Here is a 16829-nt window from a genome sequence, read left to right as displayed (position 1 = left end):
TGGCTTTGCTTTTCTTCTCCTCATTGGATTTTTCATGTTTAAAGTTGCAGAAGCCAGATTACAAGCTCATTTTGGTTCAACTTCAGCAACTGTGCATTGCATTGCCATGTAATGTGATGCAATGCTATCTTTCTAGCTCTCCCTTTTTACTTCCTTTTGGATAAACAGACATATTAGGCAAGCATTTTGGAGCTTTCACCTAAATAACTACAGGTGGTGAGATAAGCTGCACAATATAATTGACCTGTCAGTATATTGTTGCACACACACCAGCTATTTAGCAAATGCCCTTGTTATCAACAGCAGCCTTTTAAACTCACCTGAGCTAACAGGTATGTGCGCTGGTTACTCTGCTGCGCTTAAAATTTCTTTTTTGGTTTGCTACAATGCCTTTTCTGAAACGTTGTCTCCTTCTGCTGGAACACTGACTTCTTTCATTTAATGCCTGCAGACTATAAAAGAGAACCCAACCCAAAAAGTTTGGTTGATTAGTCTGTGGCATTCTGTTAAACTGTTGCTTATGGCGGTCTCTGTGAGCTTCTCAGCGACATTCAGCCAGCCAGGTATCCTGCCTGCAGTAGATGGAATGTGGCAATGGAACGCTGGCTGCGCATGTCATAATAGGCTCTGAGCCTTTATATACCTGTGCACAGCAGCAGCCACCTTCAGTCTGCTGCTGGACAGCCAGCAGCAGCAGCAGCAGGAGAGGTATGTAATCAGGAGCCCTCCTGCTAAGGGTAGACAGCTGCTCGTTCCACCCCACCCCCCGCCTTAATTGGTTCTCCTCCCTTCCAACGGTGTTGAGGCGGGTGGGAACAGCAGGGGGTGAAGGTGCTGTGTTTAAAGAGGTGGAGTTATGCAGATCTAAAACGCGTGGATTGCAGCAGCAGCAAGCCGAAAAGTGCAGGCATGTAAGGGATCTAGAGGTTGACAACATGTCTTCTTAACGGGAGTCCAGGAGCTCATCTCCACAAATGGACTTTTCAGGATCCTTGGGTGGCTCCGTAGTTTGAAACCAATTCTGGTTATCGCTTCTCGGCCTTTTGGCTAAGATCAAGTGTAGTATCTGTTCTTATCAGTTTAATATCTGATACGTCCCCTATCTGGGGACCATATATTAAATGGATTTTTAGAACAGGGAGATGGAAAAAGAGCTTGCTCTGTCCACTCCACGCATTGACCTGGTATTGCAGTATCTCCAGGACCGGTGCACCCCTTCTTTAATGCAGTTTCTAAAATCAGAAAGAATTGAATTCAATGTTTTTTGTTCATTTTGCTTGTTTGTCGGATTTTGGGATGGACTCTTTGGCTTTGCTTTTCTTCTCCTCATTGGATTTTTCATGTTCAAAGTTGCAGAAGCCAGATTACAAGCTCATTTTGGTTCAACTTCAGCAACTGTGCATTGCATTGCCATGTAATGTGATGCAATGCTATCTTTCTAGCTCTCCCTTTTTACTTCCTTTTGGATAAACAGACATATTAGGCAAGCATTTTGGAGCTTTCACCTAAATAACTACAGGTGGTGAGATAAGCTGCACAATATAATTGACCTTTCAGTATATTGTTGCACACACACCAGCTATTTAGCAAATGCCCTTGTTATCAACAGCAGCCTTTTAAACTCACCTGAGCTAACAGGTATGTGCGCTGGTTACTCTGCTGCGCTTAAAATTTCTTTTTTGGTTTGCTACAATGCCTTTTCTGAAACGTTGTCTCCTTCTGCTGGAACACTGACTTCTTTCATTTAATGCCTGCAGACTATAAAAGAGAACTCAACCCAAAAAGTTTGGTTGATTAGTCTGTGGCATTCTGTTAAACTGTTGCTTATGGCGGTCTCTGTGAGCTTCTCAGCGACATTCAGCCAGCCAGGTATCCTGCCTGCAGTAGATGGAATGTGGCAATGGAACGCTGGCTGCGCGTGTCATAATAGGCTCTGAGCCTTTATATACCTGTGCACAGCAGCAGCCACCTTCAGTCTGCTGCTGGACAGCCAGCAGCAGCAGCAGCAGGAGAGGTATGTAATCAGGAGCCCTCCTGCTAAGGGTAGACAGCTGCTCGTTCCACCCCACCCCCCGCCTTAATTGGTTCTCCTCCCTTCCAACGGTGTTGAGGCGGGTGGGAACAGCAGGGGGTGAAGGTGCTGTGTTTAAAGAGGTGGAGTTATGCAGATCTAAAACGCGTGGATTGCAGCAGCAGCAAGCCGAAAAGTGCAGGCATGTAAGGGATCTAGAGGTTGACAACATGTCTTCTTAACGGGAGTCCAGGAGCTCATCTCCACAAATGGACTTTTCAGGATCCTTGGGTGGCTCCGTAGTTTGAAACCAATTCTGGTTATCGCTTCTCGGCCTTTTGGCTAAGATCAAGTGTAGTATCTGTTCTTATCAGTTTAATATCTGATACGTCCCCTATCTGGGGACCATATATTAAATGGATTTTTAGAACAGGGAGATGGAAAAAGAGCTTGCTCTGTCCACTCCACGCATTGACCTGGTATTGCAGTATCTCCAGGACCGGTGCACCCCTTCTTTAATGCAGTTTCTAAAATCAGAAAGAATTGAATTCAATGTTTTTTGTTCATTTTGCTTGTTTGTCGGATTTTGGGATGGACTCTTTGGCTTTGCTTTTCTTCTCCTCATTGGATTTTTCATGTTCAAAGTTGCAGAAGCCAGATTACAAGCTCATTTTGGTTCAACTTCAGCAACTGTGCATTGCATTGCCATGTAATGTGATGCAATGCTATCTTTCTAGCTCTCCCTTTTTACTTCCTTTTGGATAAACAGACATATTAGGCAAGCATTTTGGAGCTTTCACCTAAATAACTACAGGTGGTGAGATAAGCTGCACAATATAATTGACCTTTCAGTATATTGTTGCACACACACCATCTATTTAGCAAATGCCCTTGTTATCAACAGCAGCCTTTTAAACTCACCTGAGCTAACAGGTATGTGCGCTGGTTACTCTGCTGCGCTTAAAATTTCTTTTTTGGTTTGCTACAATGCCTTTTCTGAAACGTTGTCTCCTTCTGCTGGAACACTGACTTCTTTCATTTAATGCCTGCAGACTATAAAAGAGAACCCAACCCAAAAAGTTTGGTTGATTAGTCTGTGGCATTCTGTTAAACTGTTGCTTATGGCGGTCTCTGTGAGCTTCTCAGCGACATTCAGCCAGCCAGGTATCCTGCCTGCAGTAGATGGAATGTGGCAATGGAACGCTGGCTGCGCGTGTCATAATAGGCTCTGAGCCTTTATATACCTGTGCACAGCAGCAGCCACCTTCAGTCTGCTGCTGGACAGCCAGCAGCAGCAGCAGCAGGAGAGGTATGTAATCAGGAGCCCTCCTGCTAAGGGTAGATAGCTGCTCGTTCCACCCCACCCCCCGCCTTAATTGGTTCTCCTCCCTTCCAACGGTGTTGAGGCGGGTGGGAACAGCAGGGGGTGAAGGTGCTGTGTTTAAAGAGGTGGAGTTATGCAGATCTAAAACGCGTGGATTGCAGCAGCAGCAAGCCGAAAAGTGCAGGCATGTAAGGGATCTAGAGGTTGACAACATGTCTTCTTAACGGGAGTCCAGGAGCTCATCTCCACAAATGGACTTTTCAGGATCCTTGGGTGGCTCCGTAGTTTGAAACCAATTCTGGTTATCGCTTCTCGGCCTTTTGGCTAAGATCAAGTGTAGTATCTGTTCTTATCAGTTTAATATCTGATACGTCCCCTATCTGGGGACCATATATTAAATGGATTTTTAGAACAGGGAGATGGAAAAAGAGCTTGCTCTGTCCACTCCACGCATTGACCTGGTATTGCATTATCTCCAGGACCGGTGCACCCCTTCTTTAATGCAGTTTCTAAAATCAGAAAGAATTGAATTCAATGTTTTTTGTTCATTTTGCTTGTTTGTCGGATTTTGGGATGGACTCTTTGGCTTTGCTTTTCTTCTCCTCATTGGATTTTTCATGTTCAAAGTTGCAGAAGCCAGATTACAAGCTCATTTTGGTTCAACTTCAGCAACTGTGCATTGCATTGCCATGTAATGTGATGCAATGCTATCTTTCTAGCTCTCCCTTTTTACTTCCTTTTGGATAAACAGACATATTAGGCAAGCATTTTGGAGCTTTCACCTAAATAACTACAGGTGGTGAGATAAGCTGCACAATATAATTGACCTTTCAGTATATTGTTGCACACACACCATCTATTTAGCAAATGCCCTTGTTATCAACAGCAGCCTTTTAAACTCACCTGAGCTAACAGGTATGTGCGCTGGTTACTCTGCTGCGCTTAAAATTTCTTTTTTGGTTTGCTACAATGCCTTTTCTGAAACGTTGTCTCCTTCTGCTGGAACACTGACTTCTTTCATTTAATGCCTGCAGACTATAAAAGAGAACCCAACCCAAAAAGTTTGGTTGATTAGTCTGTGGCATTCTGTTAAACTGTTGCTTATGGCGGTCTCTGTGAGCTTCTCAGCGACATTCAGCCAGCCAGGTATCCTGCCTGCAGTAGATGGAATGTGGCAATGGAACGCTGGCTGCGCGTGTCATAATAGGCTCTGAGCCTTTATATACCTGTGCACAGCAGCAGCCACCTTCAGTCTGCTGCTGGACAGCCAGCAGCAGCAGCAGCAGGAGAGGTATGTAATCAGGAGCCCTCCTGCTAAGGGTAGACAGCTGCTCGTTCCACCCCACCCCCCGCCTTAATTGGTTCTCCTCCCTTCCAACGGTGTTGAGGCGGGTGGGAACAGCAGGGGGTGAAGGTGCTGTGTTTAAAGAGGTGGAGTTATGCAGATCTAAAACGCGTGGATTGCAGCAGCAGCAAGCCGAAAAGTGCAGGCATGTAAGGGATCTAGAGGTTGACAACATGTCTTCTTAACGGGAGTCCAGGAGCTCATCTCCACAAATGGACTTTTCAGGATCCTTGGGTGGCTCCGTAGTTTGAAACCAATTCTGGTTATCGCTTCTCGGCCTTTTGGCTAAGATCAAGTGTAGTATCTTTCGAAAAGGTGGTTTTGGATGTTGGCCGCCCTAGTAGATTGATACATTATGCACACTGGGGTTTAGGCGCTTGTTAGTACGCCAGGTGGCTAATATAGTCATCTGGTGGAAAGCATGGCCCCCCAGGATCGACGCCATTGGGCCGGGGAAGATCGAAAGCCCGAAGTGTGAAGTGCCCCAGGAGTGGTGACCCTGGGGTGCCTTAACTCACTGGGATTGGGAACCCCACTTGAGTTTATGGCACATTTGCACAAGCACTTCAAATTTTCTTTCTTCGCACACACCCTTATTCCGGGCCTTCTGGCCTTAGGATGGGGAATTTTTCAATTCCCGGTCGAAGGTCCGGGCAGTATTATACTGTGAAACCTTCACTATTTATTTAATTTCTTTGTCACTGTGTGTCCACTTATTCACGTGTGTCACGTCCTACTAGGATTTTGTCGGGATGCGGTTCCCTTACGGGTTCCTCTCTTGGCAGGTCTAGGGGGGGAGTGTGTGGCCATCAGGTTCCGCTCCCCCCTGAACCCCCCTGGCTCTCCTCTTTCGGGAGGAGAGCGTTGTTGGCTCCCCTCTTCCGGGAGGGGAGCACAGTCTTTGGCTCCCAGTGCCTTGCTCGGGTGAGAACTCGGGCAGGTGCTGGGGGTAAGATTGGATCGCCTCTGGCTTCGGCTGGAGGTGGCTTTTTGTCCCTGTTCCTCGCTGTGGCCTTTTGGCTCGGAGGGACGGGGAATGGTTTGGGGGACCCTTCTCCTTTTGGAGAGGGTTTCAAGAAGACCAGCATCCTAGTGCACTTTTTTTGTGGCACTTGTCACTTTTTTAAGCGCACTCGGGTTTTGTACACGAATTCGGGCTTTCAAAAAATAAAAAAAAAAATAAATATCTGTTCTTATCAGTTTAATATCTGATACGTCCCCTATCTGGGGACCATATATTAAATGGATTTTTAGAACAGGGAGATGGAAAAAGAGCTTGCTCTGTCCACTCCACGCATTGACCTGGTATTGCAGTATCTCCAGGACCGGTGCACCCCTTCTTTAATGCAGTTTCTAAAATCAGAAAGAATTGAATTCAATGTTTTTTGTTCATTTTGCTTGTTTGTCGGATTTTGGGATGGACTCTTTGGCTTTGCTTTTCTTCTCCTCATTGGATTTTTCATGTTCAAAGTTGCAGAAGCCAGATTACAAGCTCATTTTGGTTCAACTTCAGCAACTGTGCATTGCATTGCCATGTAATGTGATGCAATGCTATCTTTCTAGCTCTCCCTTTTTACTTCCTTTTGGATAAACAGACATATTAGGCAAGCATTTTGGAGCTTTCACCTAAATAACTACAGGTGGTGAGATAAGCTGCACAATATAATTGACCTTTCAGTATATTGTTGCACACACACCATCTATTTAGCAAATGCCCTTGTTATCAACAGCAGCCTTTTAAACTCACCTGAGCTAACAGGTATGTGCGCTGGTTACTCTGCTGCGCTTAAAATTTCTTTTTTGGTTTGCTACAATGCCTTTTCTGAAACGTTGTCTCCTTCTGCTGGAACACTGACTTCTTTCATTTAATGCCTGCAGACTATAAAAGAGAACCCAACCCAAAAAGTTTGGTTGATTAGTCTGTGGCATTCTGTTAAACTGTTGCTTATGGCGGTCTCTGTGAGCTTCTCAGCGACATTCAGCCAGCCAGGTATCCTGCCTGCAGTAGATGGAATGTGGCAATGGAACGCTGGCTGCGCGTGTCATAATAGGCTCTGAGCCTTTATATACCTGTGCACAGCAGCAGCCACCTTCAGTCTGCTGCTGGACAGCCAGCAGCAGCAGCAGCAGGAGAGGTATGTAATCAGGAGCCCTCCTGCTAAGGGTAGATAGCTGCTCGTTCCACCCCACCCCCCGCCTTAATTGGTTCTCCTCCCTTCCAACGGTGTTGAGGCGGGTGGGAACAGCAGGGGGTGAAGGTGCTGTGTTTAAAGAGGTGGAGTTATGCAGATCTAAAACGCGTGGATTGCAGCAGCAGCAAGCCGAAAAGTGCAGGCATGTAAGGGATCTAGAGGTTGACAACATGTCTTCTTAACGGGAGTCCAGGAGCTCATCTCCACAAATGGACTTTTCAGGATCCTTGGGTGGCTCCGTAGTTTGAAACCAATTCTGGTTATCGCTTCTCGGCCTTTTGGCTAAGATCAAGTGTAGTATCTGTTCTTATCAGTTTAATATCTGATACGTCCCCTATCTGGGGACCATATATTAAATGGATTTTTAGAACAGGGAGATGGAAAAAGAGCTTGCTCTGTCCACTCCACGCATTGACCTGGTATTGCATTATCTCCAGGACCGGTGCACCCCTTCTTTAATGCAGTTTCTAAAATCAGAAAGAATTGAATTCAATGTTTTTTGTTCATTTTGCTTGTTTGTCGGATTTTGGGATGGACTCTTTGGCTTTGCTTTTCTTCTCCTCATTGGATTTTTCATGTTCAAAGTTGCAGAAGCCAGATTACAAGCTCATTTTGGTTCAACTTCAGCAACTGTGCATTGCATTGCCATGTAATGTGATGCAATGCTATCTTTCTAGCTCTCCCTTTTTACTTCCTTTTGGATAAACAGACATATTAGGCAAGCATTTTGGAGCTTTCACCTAAATAACTACAGGTGGTGAGATAAGCTGCACAATATAATTGACCTTTCAGTATATTGTTGCACACACACCATCTATTTAGCAAATGCCCTTGTTATCAACAGCAGCCTTTTAAACTCACCTGAGCTAACAGGTATGTGCGCTGGTTACTCTGCTGCGCTTAAAATTTCTTTTTTGGTTTGCTACAATGCCTTTTCTGAAACGTTGTCTCCTTCTGCTGGAACACTGACTTCTTTCATTTAATGCCTGCAGACTATAAAAGAGAACCCAACCCAAAAAGTTTGGTTGATTAGTCTGTGGCATTCTGTTAAACTGTTGCTTATGGCGGTCTCTGTGAGCTTCTCAGCGACATTCAGCCAGCCAGGTATCCTGCCTGCAGTAGATGGAATGTGGCAATGGAACGCTGGCTGCGCGTGTCATAATAGGCTCTGAGCCTTTATATACCTGTGCACAGCAGCAGCCACCTTCAGTCTGCTGCTGGACAGCCAGCAGCAGCAGCAGCAGGAGAGGTATGTAATCAGGAGCCCTCCTGCTAAGGGTAGACAGCTGCTCGTTCCACCCCACCCCCCGCCTTAATTGGTTCTCCTCCCTTCCAACGGTGTTGAGGCGGGTGGGAACAGCAGGGGGTGAAGGTGCTGTGTTTAAAGAGGTGGAGTTATGCAGATCTAAAACGCGTGGATTGCAGCAGCAGCAAGCCGAAAAGTGCAGGCATGTAAGGGATCTAGAGGTTGACAACATGTCTTCTTAACGGGAGTCCAGGAGCTCATCTCCACAAATGGACTTTTCAGGATCCTTGGGTGGCTCCGTAGTTTGAAACCAATTCTGGTTATCGCTTCTCGGCCTTTTGGCTAAGATCAAGTGTAGTATCTTTCGAAAAGGCGGTTTTGGATGTTGGCCGCCCTAGTAGATTGATACATTATGCACACTGGGGTTTAGGCGCTTGTTAGTACGCCAGGTGGCTAATATCGTCATCTGGTGGAAAGCATGGCCCCCCAGGATCGACGCCATTGGGCCGGGGAAGATCGAAAGCCCGAAGTGTGAAGTGCCCCAGGAGTGGTGACCCTGGGGTGCCTTAACTCACTGGGATTGGGAACCCCACTTGAGTTTATGGCACATTTGCACAAGCACTTCAAATTTTCTTTCTTCGCACACACCCTTATTCCGGGCCTTCTGGCCTTAGGATGGGGAATTTTTCAATTCCCGGTCGAAGGTCCGGGCAGTATTATACTGTGAAACCTTCACTATTTATTTAATTTCTTTGTCACTGTGTGTCCACTTATTCACGTGTGTCACGTCCTACTAGGATTTTGTCGGGATGCGGTTCCCTTACGGGTTCCTCTCTTGGCAGGTCTAGGGGGGGAGTGTGTGGCCATCAGGTTCCGCTCCCCCCTGAACCCCCCTGGCTCTCCTCTTTCGGGAGGAGAGCGTTGTTGGCTCCCCTCTTCTGGGAGGGGAGCACAGTCTTTGGCTCCCAGTGCCTTGCTCGGGTGAGAACTCGGGCAGGTGCTGGGGGTAAGATTGGGTCGCCTCTGGCTTCGGCTGGAGGTGGCTTTTTGTCCCTGTTCCTCGCTGTGGCCTTTTGGCTCGGAGGGACGGGGAATGGTTTGGGGGACCCTTCTCCTTTTGGAGAGGGTTTCAAGAAGACCAGCATCCTAGTGCATTTTTTTTGTGGCACTTGTCACTTTTTTAAGCGCACTCGGGTTTTGTACACGAATTCGGGCTTTCGATAAAAAAAAAAAAAAAAATCTGTTCTTATCAGTTTAATATCTGATACGTCCCCTATCTGGGGACCATATATTAAATGGATTTTTAGAACAGGGAGATGGAAAAAGAGCTTGCTCTGTCCACTCCACGCATTGACCTGGTATTGCAGTATCTCCAGGACCGGTGCACCCCTTCTTTAATGCAGTTTCTAAAATCAGAAAGAATTGAATTCAATGTTTTTTGTTCATTTTGCTTGTTTGTCGGATTTTGGGATGGACTCTTTGGCTTTGCTTTTCTTCTCCTCATTGGATTTTTCATGTTCAAAGTTGCAGAAGCCAGATTACAAGCTCATTTTGGTTCAACTTCAGCAACTGTGCATTGCATTGCCATGTAATGTGATGCAATGCTATCTTTCTAGCTCTCCCTTTTTACTTCCTTTTGGATAAACAGACATATTAGGCAAGCATTTTGGAGCTTTCACCTAAATAACTACAGGTGGTGAGATAAGCTGCACAATATAATTGACCTTTCAGTATATTGTTGCACACACACCATCTATTTAGCAAATGCCCTTGTTATCAACAGCAGCCTTTTAAACTCACCTGAGCTAACAGGTATGTGCGCTGGTTACTCTGCTGCGCTTAAAATTTCTTTTTTGGTTTGCTACAATGCCTTTTCTGAAACGTTGTCTCCTTCTGCTGGAACACTGACTTCTTTCATTTAATGCCTGCAGACTATAAAAGAGAACCCAACCCAAAAAGTTTGGTTGATTAGTCTGTGGCATTCTGTTAAACTGTTGCTTATGGCGGTCTCTGTGAGCTTCTCAGCGACATTCAGCCAGCCAGGTATCCTGCCTGCAGTAGATGGAATGTGGCAATGGAACGCTGGCTGCGCGTGTCATAATAGGCTCTGAGCCTTTATATACCTGTGCACAGCAGCAGCCACCTTCAGTCTGCTGCTGGACAGCCAGCAGCAGCAGCAGCAGGAGAGGTATGTAATCAGGAGCCCTCATGCTAAGGGTAGACAGCTGCTCGTTCCACCCCACCCCCCGCCTTAATTGGTTCTCCTCCCTTCCAACGGTGTTGAGGCGGGTGGGAACAGCAGGGGGTGAAGGTGCTGTGTTTAAAGAGGTGGAGTTATGCAGATCTAAAACGCGTGGATTGCAGCAGCAGCAAGCCGAAAAGTGCAGGCATGTAAGGGATCTAGAGGTTGACAACATGTCTTCTTAACGGGAGTCCAGGAGCTCATCTCCACAAATGGACTTTTCAGGATCCTTGGGTGGCTCCGTAGTTTGAAACCAATTCTGGTTATCGCTTCTCGGCCTTTTGGCTAAGATCAAGTGTAGTATCTGTTCTTATCAGTTTAATATCTGATACGTCCCCTATCTGGGGACCATATATTAAATGGATTTTTAGAACAGGGAGATGGAAAAAGAGCTTGCTCTGTCCACTCCACGCATTGACCTGGTATTGCAGTATCTCCAGGACCGGTGCACCCCTTCTTTAATGCAGTTTCTAAAATCAGAAAGAATTGAATTCAATGTTTTTTGTTCATTTTGCTTGTTTGTCGGATTTTGGGATGGACTCTTTGGCTTTGCTTTTCTTCTCCTCATTGGATTTTTCATGTTCAAAGTTGCAGAAGCCAGATTACAAGCTCATTTTGGTTCAACTTCAGCAACTGTGCATTGCATTGCCATGTAATGTGATGCAATGCTATCTTTCTAGCTCTCCCTTTTTACTTCCTTTTGGATAAACAGACATATTAGGCAAGCATTTTGGAGCTTTCACCTAAATAACTACAGGTGGTGAGATAAGCTGCACAATATAATTGACCTTTCAGTATATTGTTGCACACACACCATCTATTTAGCAAATGCCCTTGTTATCAACAGCAGCCTTTTAAACTCACCTGAGCTAACAGGTATGTGCGCTGGTTACTCTGCTGCGCTTAAAATTTCTTTTTTGGTTTGCTACAATGCCTTTTCTGAAACGTTGTCTCCTTCTGCTGGAACACTGACTTCTTTCATTTAATGCCTGCAGACTATAAAAGAGAACCCAACCCAAAAAGTTTGGTTGATTAGTCTGTGGCATTCTGTTAAACTGTTGCTTATGGCGGTCTCTGTGAGCTTCTCAGCGACATTCAGCCAGCCAGGTATCCTGCCTGCAGTAGATGGAATGTGGCAATGGAACGCTGGCTGCGCGTGTCATAATAGGCTCTGAGCCTTTATATACCTGTGCACAGCAGCAGCCACCTTCAGTCTGCTGCTGGACAGCCAGCAGCAGCAGCAGCAGGAGAGGTATGTAATCAGGAGCCCTCCTGCTAAGGGTAGACAGCTGCTCGTTCCACCCCACCCCCCGCCTTAATTGGTTCTCCTCCCTTCCAACGGTGTTGAGGCGGGTGGGAACAGCAGGGGGTGAAGGTGCTGTGTTTAAAGAGGTGGAGTTATGCAGATCTAAAACGCGTGGATTGCAGCAGCAGCAAGCCGAAAAGTGTAGGCATGTAAGGGATCTAGAGGTTGACAACATGTCTTCTTAACGGGAGTCCAGGAGCTCATCTCCACAAATGGACTTTTCAGGATCCTTGGGTGGCTCCGTAGTTTGAAACCAATTCTGGTTATCGCTTCTCGGCCTTTTGGCTAAGATCAAGTGTAGTATCTGTTCTTATCAGTTTAATATCTGATACGTCCCCTATCTGGGGACCATATATTAAATGGATTTTTAGAACAGGGAGATGGAAAAAGAGCTTGCTCTGTCCACTCCACGCATTGACCTGGTATTGCAGTATCTCCAGGACCGGTGCACCCCTTCTTTAATGCAGTTTCTAAAATCAGAAAGAATTGAATTCAATGTTTTTTGTTCATTTTGCTTGTTTGTCGGATTTTGGGATGGACTCTTTGGCTTTGCTTTTCTTCTCCTCTTTGGATTTTTCATGTTCAAAGTTGCAGAAGCCAGATTACAAGCTCATTTTGGTTCAACTTCAGCAACTGTGCATTGCATTGCCATGTAATGTGATGCAATGCTATCTTTCTAGCTCTCCCTTTTTACTTCCTTTTGGATAAACAGACATATTAGGCAAGCATTTTGGAGCTTTCACCTAAATAACTACAGGTGGTGAGATAAGCTGCACAATATAATTGACCTTTCAGTATATTGTTGCACACACACCATCTATTTAGCAAATGCCCTTGTTATCAACAGCAGCCTTTTAAACTCACCTGAGCTAACAGGTATGTGCGCTGGTTACTCTGCTGCGCTTAAAATTTCTTTTTTGGTTTGCTACAATGCCTTTTCTGAAACGTTGTCTCCTTCTGCTGGAACACTGACTTCTTTCATTTAATGCCTGCAGACTATAAAAGAGAACCCAACCCAAAAAGTTTGGTTGATTAGTCTGTGGCATTCTGTTAAACTGTTGCTTATGGCGGTCTCTGTGAGCTTCTCAGCGACATTCAGCCAGCCAGGTATCCTGCCTGCAGTAGATGGAATGTGGCAATGGAACGCTGGCTGCGCGTGTCATAATAGGCTCTGAGCCTTTATATACCTGTGCACAGCAGCAGCCACCTTCAGTCTGCTGCTGGACAGCCAGCAGCAGCAGCAGCAGGAGAGGTATGTAATCAGGAGCCCTCCTGCTAAGGGTAGACAGCTGCTCGTTCCACCCCACCCCCCGCCTTAATTGGTTCTCCTCCCTTCCAACGGTGTTGAGGCGGGTGGGAACAGCAGGGGGTGAAGGTGCTGTGTTTAAAGAGGTGGAGTTATGCAGATCTAAAACGCGTGGATTGCAGCAGCAGCAAGCCGAAAAGTGCAGGCATGTAAGGGATCTAGAGGTTGACAACATGTCTTCTTAACGGGAGTCCAGGAGCTCATCTCCACAAATGGACTTTTCAGGATCCTTGGGTGGCTCCGTAGTTTGAAACCAATTCTGGTTATCGCTTCTCGGCCTTTTGGCTAAGATCAAGTGTAGTATCTGTTCTTATCAGTTTAATATCTGATACGTCCCCTATCTGGGGACCATATATTAAATGGATTTTTAGAACAGGGAGATGGAAAAAGAGCTTGCTCTGTCCACTCCACGCATTGACCTGGTATTGCAGTATCTCCAGGACCGGTGCACCCCTTCTTTAATGCAGTTTCTAAAATCAGAAAGAATTGAATTCAATGTTTTTTGTTCATTTTGCTTGTTTGTCGGATTTTGGGATGGACTCTTTGGCTTTGCTTTTCTTCTCCTCATTGGATTTTTCATGTTCAAAGTTGCAGAAGCCAGATTACAAGCTCATTTTGGTTCAACTTCAGCAACTGTGCATTGCATTGCCATGTAATGTGATGCAATGCTATCTTTCTAGCTCTCCCTTTTTACTTCCTTTTGGATAAACAGACATATTAGGCAAGCATTTTGGAGCTTTCACCTAAATAACTACAGGTGGTGAGATAAGCTGCACAATATAATTGACCTTTCAGTATATTGTTGCACACACACCATCTATTTAGCAAATGCCCTTGTTATCAACAGCAGCCTTTTAAACTCACCTAAGCTAACAGGTATGTGCGCTGGTTACTCTGCTGCGCTTAAAATTTCTTTTTTGGTTTGCTACAATGCCTTTTCTGAAACGTTGTCTCCTTCTGCTGGAACACTGACTTCTTTCATTTAATGCCTGCAGACTATAAAAGAGAACCCAACCCAAAAAGTTTGGTTGATTAGTCTGTGGCATTCTGTTAAACTGTTGCTTATGGCGGTCTCTGTGAGCTTCTCAGCGACATTCAGCCAGCCAGGTATCCTGCCTGCAGTAGATGGAATGTGGCAATGGAACGCTGGCTGCGCGTGTCATAATAGGCTCTGAGCCTTTATATACCTGTGCACAGCAGCAGCCACCTTCAGTCTGCTGCTGGACAGCCAGCAGCAGCAGCAGCAGGAGAGGTATGTAATCAGGAGCCCTCCTGCTAAGGGTAGACAGCTGCTCGTTCCACCCCACCCCCCGCCTTAATTGGTTCTCCTCCCTTCCAACGGTGTTGAGGCGGGTGGGAACAGCAGGGGGTGAAGGTGCTGTGTTTAAAGAGGTGGAGTTATGCAGATCTAAAACGCGTGGATTGCAGCAGCAGCAAGCCGAAAAGTGCAGGCATGTAAGGGATCTAGAGGTTGACAACATGTCTTCTTAACGGGAGTCCAGGAGCTCATCTCCACAAATGGACTTTTCAGGATCCTTGGGTGGCTCCGTAGTTTGAAACCAATTCTGGTTATCGCTTCTCGGCCTTTTGGCTAAGATCAAGTGTAGTATCTGTTCTTATCAGTTTAATATCTGATACGTCCCCTATCTGGGGACCATATATTAAATGGATTTTTAGAACAGGGAGATGGAAAAAGAGCTTGCTCTGTCCACTCCACGCATTGACCTGGTATTGCAGTATCTCCAGGACTGGTGCACCCCTTCTTTAATGCAGTTTCTAAAATCAGAAAGAATTGAATTCAATGTTTTTTGTTCATTTTGCTTGTTTGTCGAATTTTGGGATGGACTCTTTGGCTTTGCTTTTCTTCTCCTCATTGGATTTTTCATGTTCAAAGTTGCAGAAGCCAGATTACAAGCTCATTTTGGTTCAACTTCAGCAACTGTGCATTGCATTGCCATGTAATGTGATGCAATGCTATCTTTCTAGCTCTCCCTTTTTACTTCCTTTTGGATAAACAGACATATTAGGCAAGCATTTTGGAGCTTTCACCTAAATAACTACAGGTGGTGAGATAAGCTGCACAATATAATTGACCTTTCAGTATATTGTTGCACACACACCATCTATTCAGCAAATGCCCTTGTTATCAACAGCAGCCTTTTAAACTCACCTGAGCTAACAGGTATGTGCGCTGGTTACTCTGCTGCGCTTAAAATTTCTTTTTTGGTTTGCTACAATGCCTTTTCTGAAACGTTGTCTCCTTCTGCTGGAACACTGACTTCTTTCATTTAATGCCTGCAGACTATAAAAGAGAACCCAACCCAAAAAGTTTGGTTGATTAGTCTGTGGCATTCTGTTAAACTGTTGCTTATGGCGGTCTCTGTGAGCTTCTCAGCGACATTCAGCCAGCCAGGTATCCTGCCTGCAGTAGATGGAATGTGGCAATGGAACGCTGGCTGCGCGTGTCATAATAGGCTCTGAGCCTTTATATACCTGTGCACAGCAGCAGCCACCTTCAGTCTGCTGCTGGACAGCCAGCAGCAGCAGCAGCAGGAGAGGTATGTAATCAGGAGCCCTCCTGCTAAGGGTAGACAGCTGCTCGTTCCACCCCACCTCCCGCCTTAATTGGTTCTCCTCCCTTCCAACGGTGTTGAGGCGGGTGGGAACAGCAGGGGGTGAAGGTGCTGTGTTTAAAGAGGTGGAGTTATGCAGATCTAAAACGCGTGGATTGCAGCAGCAGCAAGCCGAAAAGTGCAGGCATGTAAGGGATCTAGAGGTTGACAACATGTCTTCTTAACGGGAGTCCAGGAGCTCATCTCCACAAATGGACTTTTCAGGATCCTTGGGTGGCTCCGTAGTTTGAAACCAATTCTGGTTATCGCTTCTCGGCCTTTTGGCTAAGATCAAGTGTAGTATCTGTTCTTATCAGTTTAATATCTGATACGTCCCCTATCTGGGGACCATATATTAAATGGATTTTTAGAACAGGGAGATGGAAAAAGAGCTTGCTCTGTCCACTCCACGCATTGACCTGGTATTGCAGTATCTCCAGGACCGGTGCACCCCTTCTTTAATGCAGTTTCTAAAATCAGAAAGAATTGAATTCAATGTTTTTTGTTCATTTTGCTTGTTTGTCGGATTTTGGGATGGACTCTTTGGCTTTGCTTTTCTTCTCCTCATTGGATTTTTCATGTTCAAAGTTGCAGAAGCCAGATTACAAGCTCATTTTGGTTCAACTTCAGCAACTGTGCATTGCATTGCCATGTAATGTGATGCAATGCTATCTTTCTAGCTCTCCCTTTTTACTTCCTTTTGGATAAACAGACATATTAGGCAAGCATTTTGGAGCTTTCACCTAAATAACTACAGGTGGTGAGATAAGCTGCACAATATAATTGACCTTTCAGTATATTGTTGCACACACACCATCTATTTAGCAAATGCCCTTGTTATCAACAGCAGCCTTTTAAACTCACCTGAGCTAACAGGTATGTGCGCTGGTTACTCTGCTGCGCTTAAAATTTCTTTTTTGGTTTGCTACAATGCCTTTTCTGAAACGTTGTCTCCTTCTGCTGGAACACTGACTTCTTTCATTTAATGCCTGCAGACTATAAAAGAGAACCCAACCCAAAAAGTTTGGTTGATTAGTCTGTGGCATTCTGTTAAACTGTTGCTTATGGCGGTCTCTGTGAGCTTCTCAGCGACATTCAGCCAGCCAGGTATCCTGCCTGCAGTAGATGGAATGTGGCAATGGAACGCTGGCTGCGCGTGTCATAATAGGCTCTGAGCCTTTATATACCTGTGCACAGCAGCAGCCACCTTCAGTCTGCTGCTGGACAGCCAGCAGCAGCAGCAGC

The 16829-nt window shown here is 45.6% G+C and overlaps 11 non-coding genes and 2 pseudogenes across 11 annotated transcripts; all 13 read left to right on the top strand.

Annotated features, from left to right (window-relative positions):
• Positions 1–1027: 1027 nt before the first annotated feature.
• On the top strand, positions 1028–1218 carry LOC141233139 (U2 spliceosomal RNA). Its single transcript, XR_012299292.1, has one exon. It is a non-coding gene; the product is annotated as a U2 spliceosomal RNA (small nuclear RNA).
• A 1115-nt stretch (positions 1219–2333) lies between these two features.
• Positions 2334–2524, top strand: LOC141233138 (U2 spliceosomal RNA). Its single transcript, XR_012299291.1, has one exon. It is a non-coding gene; the product is annotated as a U2 spliceosomal RNA (small nuclear RNA).
• Positions 2525–3639: 1115 nt separating this feature from the next.
• Positions 3640–3830, top strand: LOC141233350 (U2 spliceosomal RNA). The gene has a single exon (XR_012299464.1). It is a non-coding gene; the product is annotated as a U2 spliceosomal RNA (small nuclear RNA).
• Positions 3831–4945: 1115 nt separating this feature from the next.
• LOC141233310 (U2 spliceosomal RNA) lies at positions 4946–5037 on the top strand (annotated as a pseudogene).
• Positions 5038–5831: 794 nt separating this feature from the next.
• On the top strand, positions 5832–6019 carry LOC141233269 (U2 spliceosomal RNA). Its single transcript, XR_012299413.1, has one exon. It is a non-coding gene; the product is annotated as a U2 spliceosomal RNA (small nuclear RNA).
• Positions 6020–7134: 1115 nt separating this feature from the next.
• LOC141233339 (U2 spliceosomal RNA) lies at positions 7135–7325 on the top strand. The gene has a single exon (XR_012299453.1). It is a non-coding gene; the product is annotated as a U2 spliceosomal RNA (small nuclear RNA).
• A 1115-nt stretch (positions 7326–8440) lies between these two features.
• LOC141233320 (U2 spliceosomal RNA) lies at positions 8441–8532 on the top strand (annotated as a pseudogene).
• Positions 8533–9326: 794 nt separating this feature from the next.
• Positions 9327–9510, top strand: LOC141233282 (U2 spliceosomal RNA). The gene has a single exon (XR_012299425.1). It is a non-coding gene; the product is annotated as a U2 spliceosomal RNA (small nuclear RNA).
• Positions 9511–10625: 1115 nt separating this feature from the next.
• LOC141233137 (U2 spliceosomal RNA) lies at positions 10626–10816 on the top strand. Its single transcript, XR_012299290.1, has one exon. It is a non-coding gene; the product is annotated as a U2 spliceosomal RNA (small nuclear RNA).
• A 1115-nt stretch (positions 10817–11931) lies between these two features.
• Positions 11932–12122, top strand: LOC141233136 (U2 spliceosomal RNA). Its single transcript, XR_012299289.1, has one exon. It is a non-coding gene; the product is annotated as a U2 spliceosomal RNA (small nuclear RNA).
• Positions 12123–13237: 1115 nt separating this feature from the next.
• Positions 13238–13428, top strand: LOC141233135 (U2 spliceosomal RNA). The gene has a single exon (XR_012299288.1). It is a non-coding gene; the product is annotated as a U2 spliceosomal RNA (small nuclear RNA).
• Positions 13429–14543: 1115 nt separating this feature from the next.
• On the top strand, positions 14544–14734 carry LOC141233210 (U2 spliceosomal RNA). Its single transcript, XR_012299362.1, has one exon. It is a non-coding gene; the product is annotated as a U2 spliceosomal RNA (small nuclear RNA).
• A 1115-nt stretch (positions 14735–15849) lies between these two features.
• On the top strand, positions 15850–16040 carry LOC141233133 (U2 spliceosomal RNA). The gene has a single exon (XR_012299287.1). It is a non-coding gene; the product is annotated as a U2 spliceosomal RNA (small nuclear RNA).
• Positions 16041–16829: the final 789 nt, after the last annotated feature.

Source organism: Phyllobates terribilis, unplaced genomic scaffold (assembly GCF_046119375.1).
Source record: "Phyllobates terribilis strain yellow unplaced genomic scaffold, ASM4611937v1 Scaffold_572__1_contigs__length_1044912, whole genome shotgun sequence".
Taxonomy (NCBI): Eukaryota; Metazoa; Chordata; class Amphibia; order Anura; family Dendrobatidae; genus Phyllobates; species Phyllobates terribilis.
Note: the sequence above shows the minus strand (reverse complement) of the source record. Positions and strands in the feature narration are given on the sequence as shown.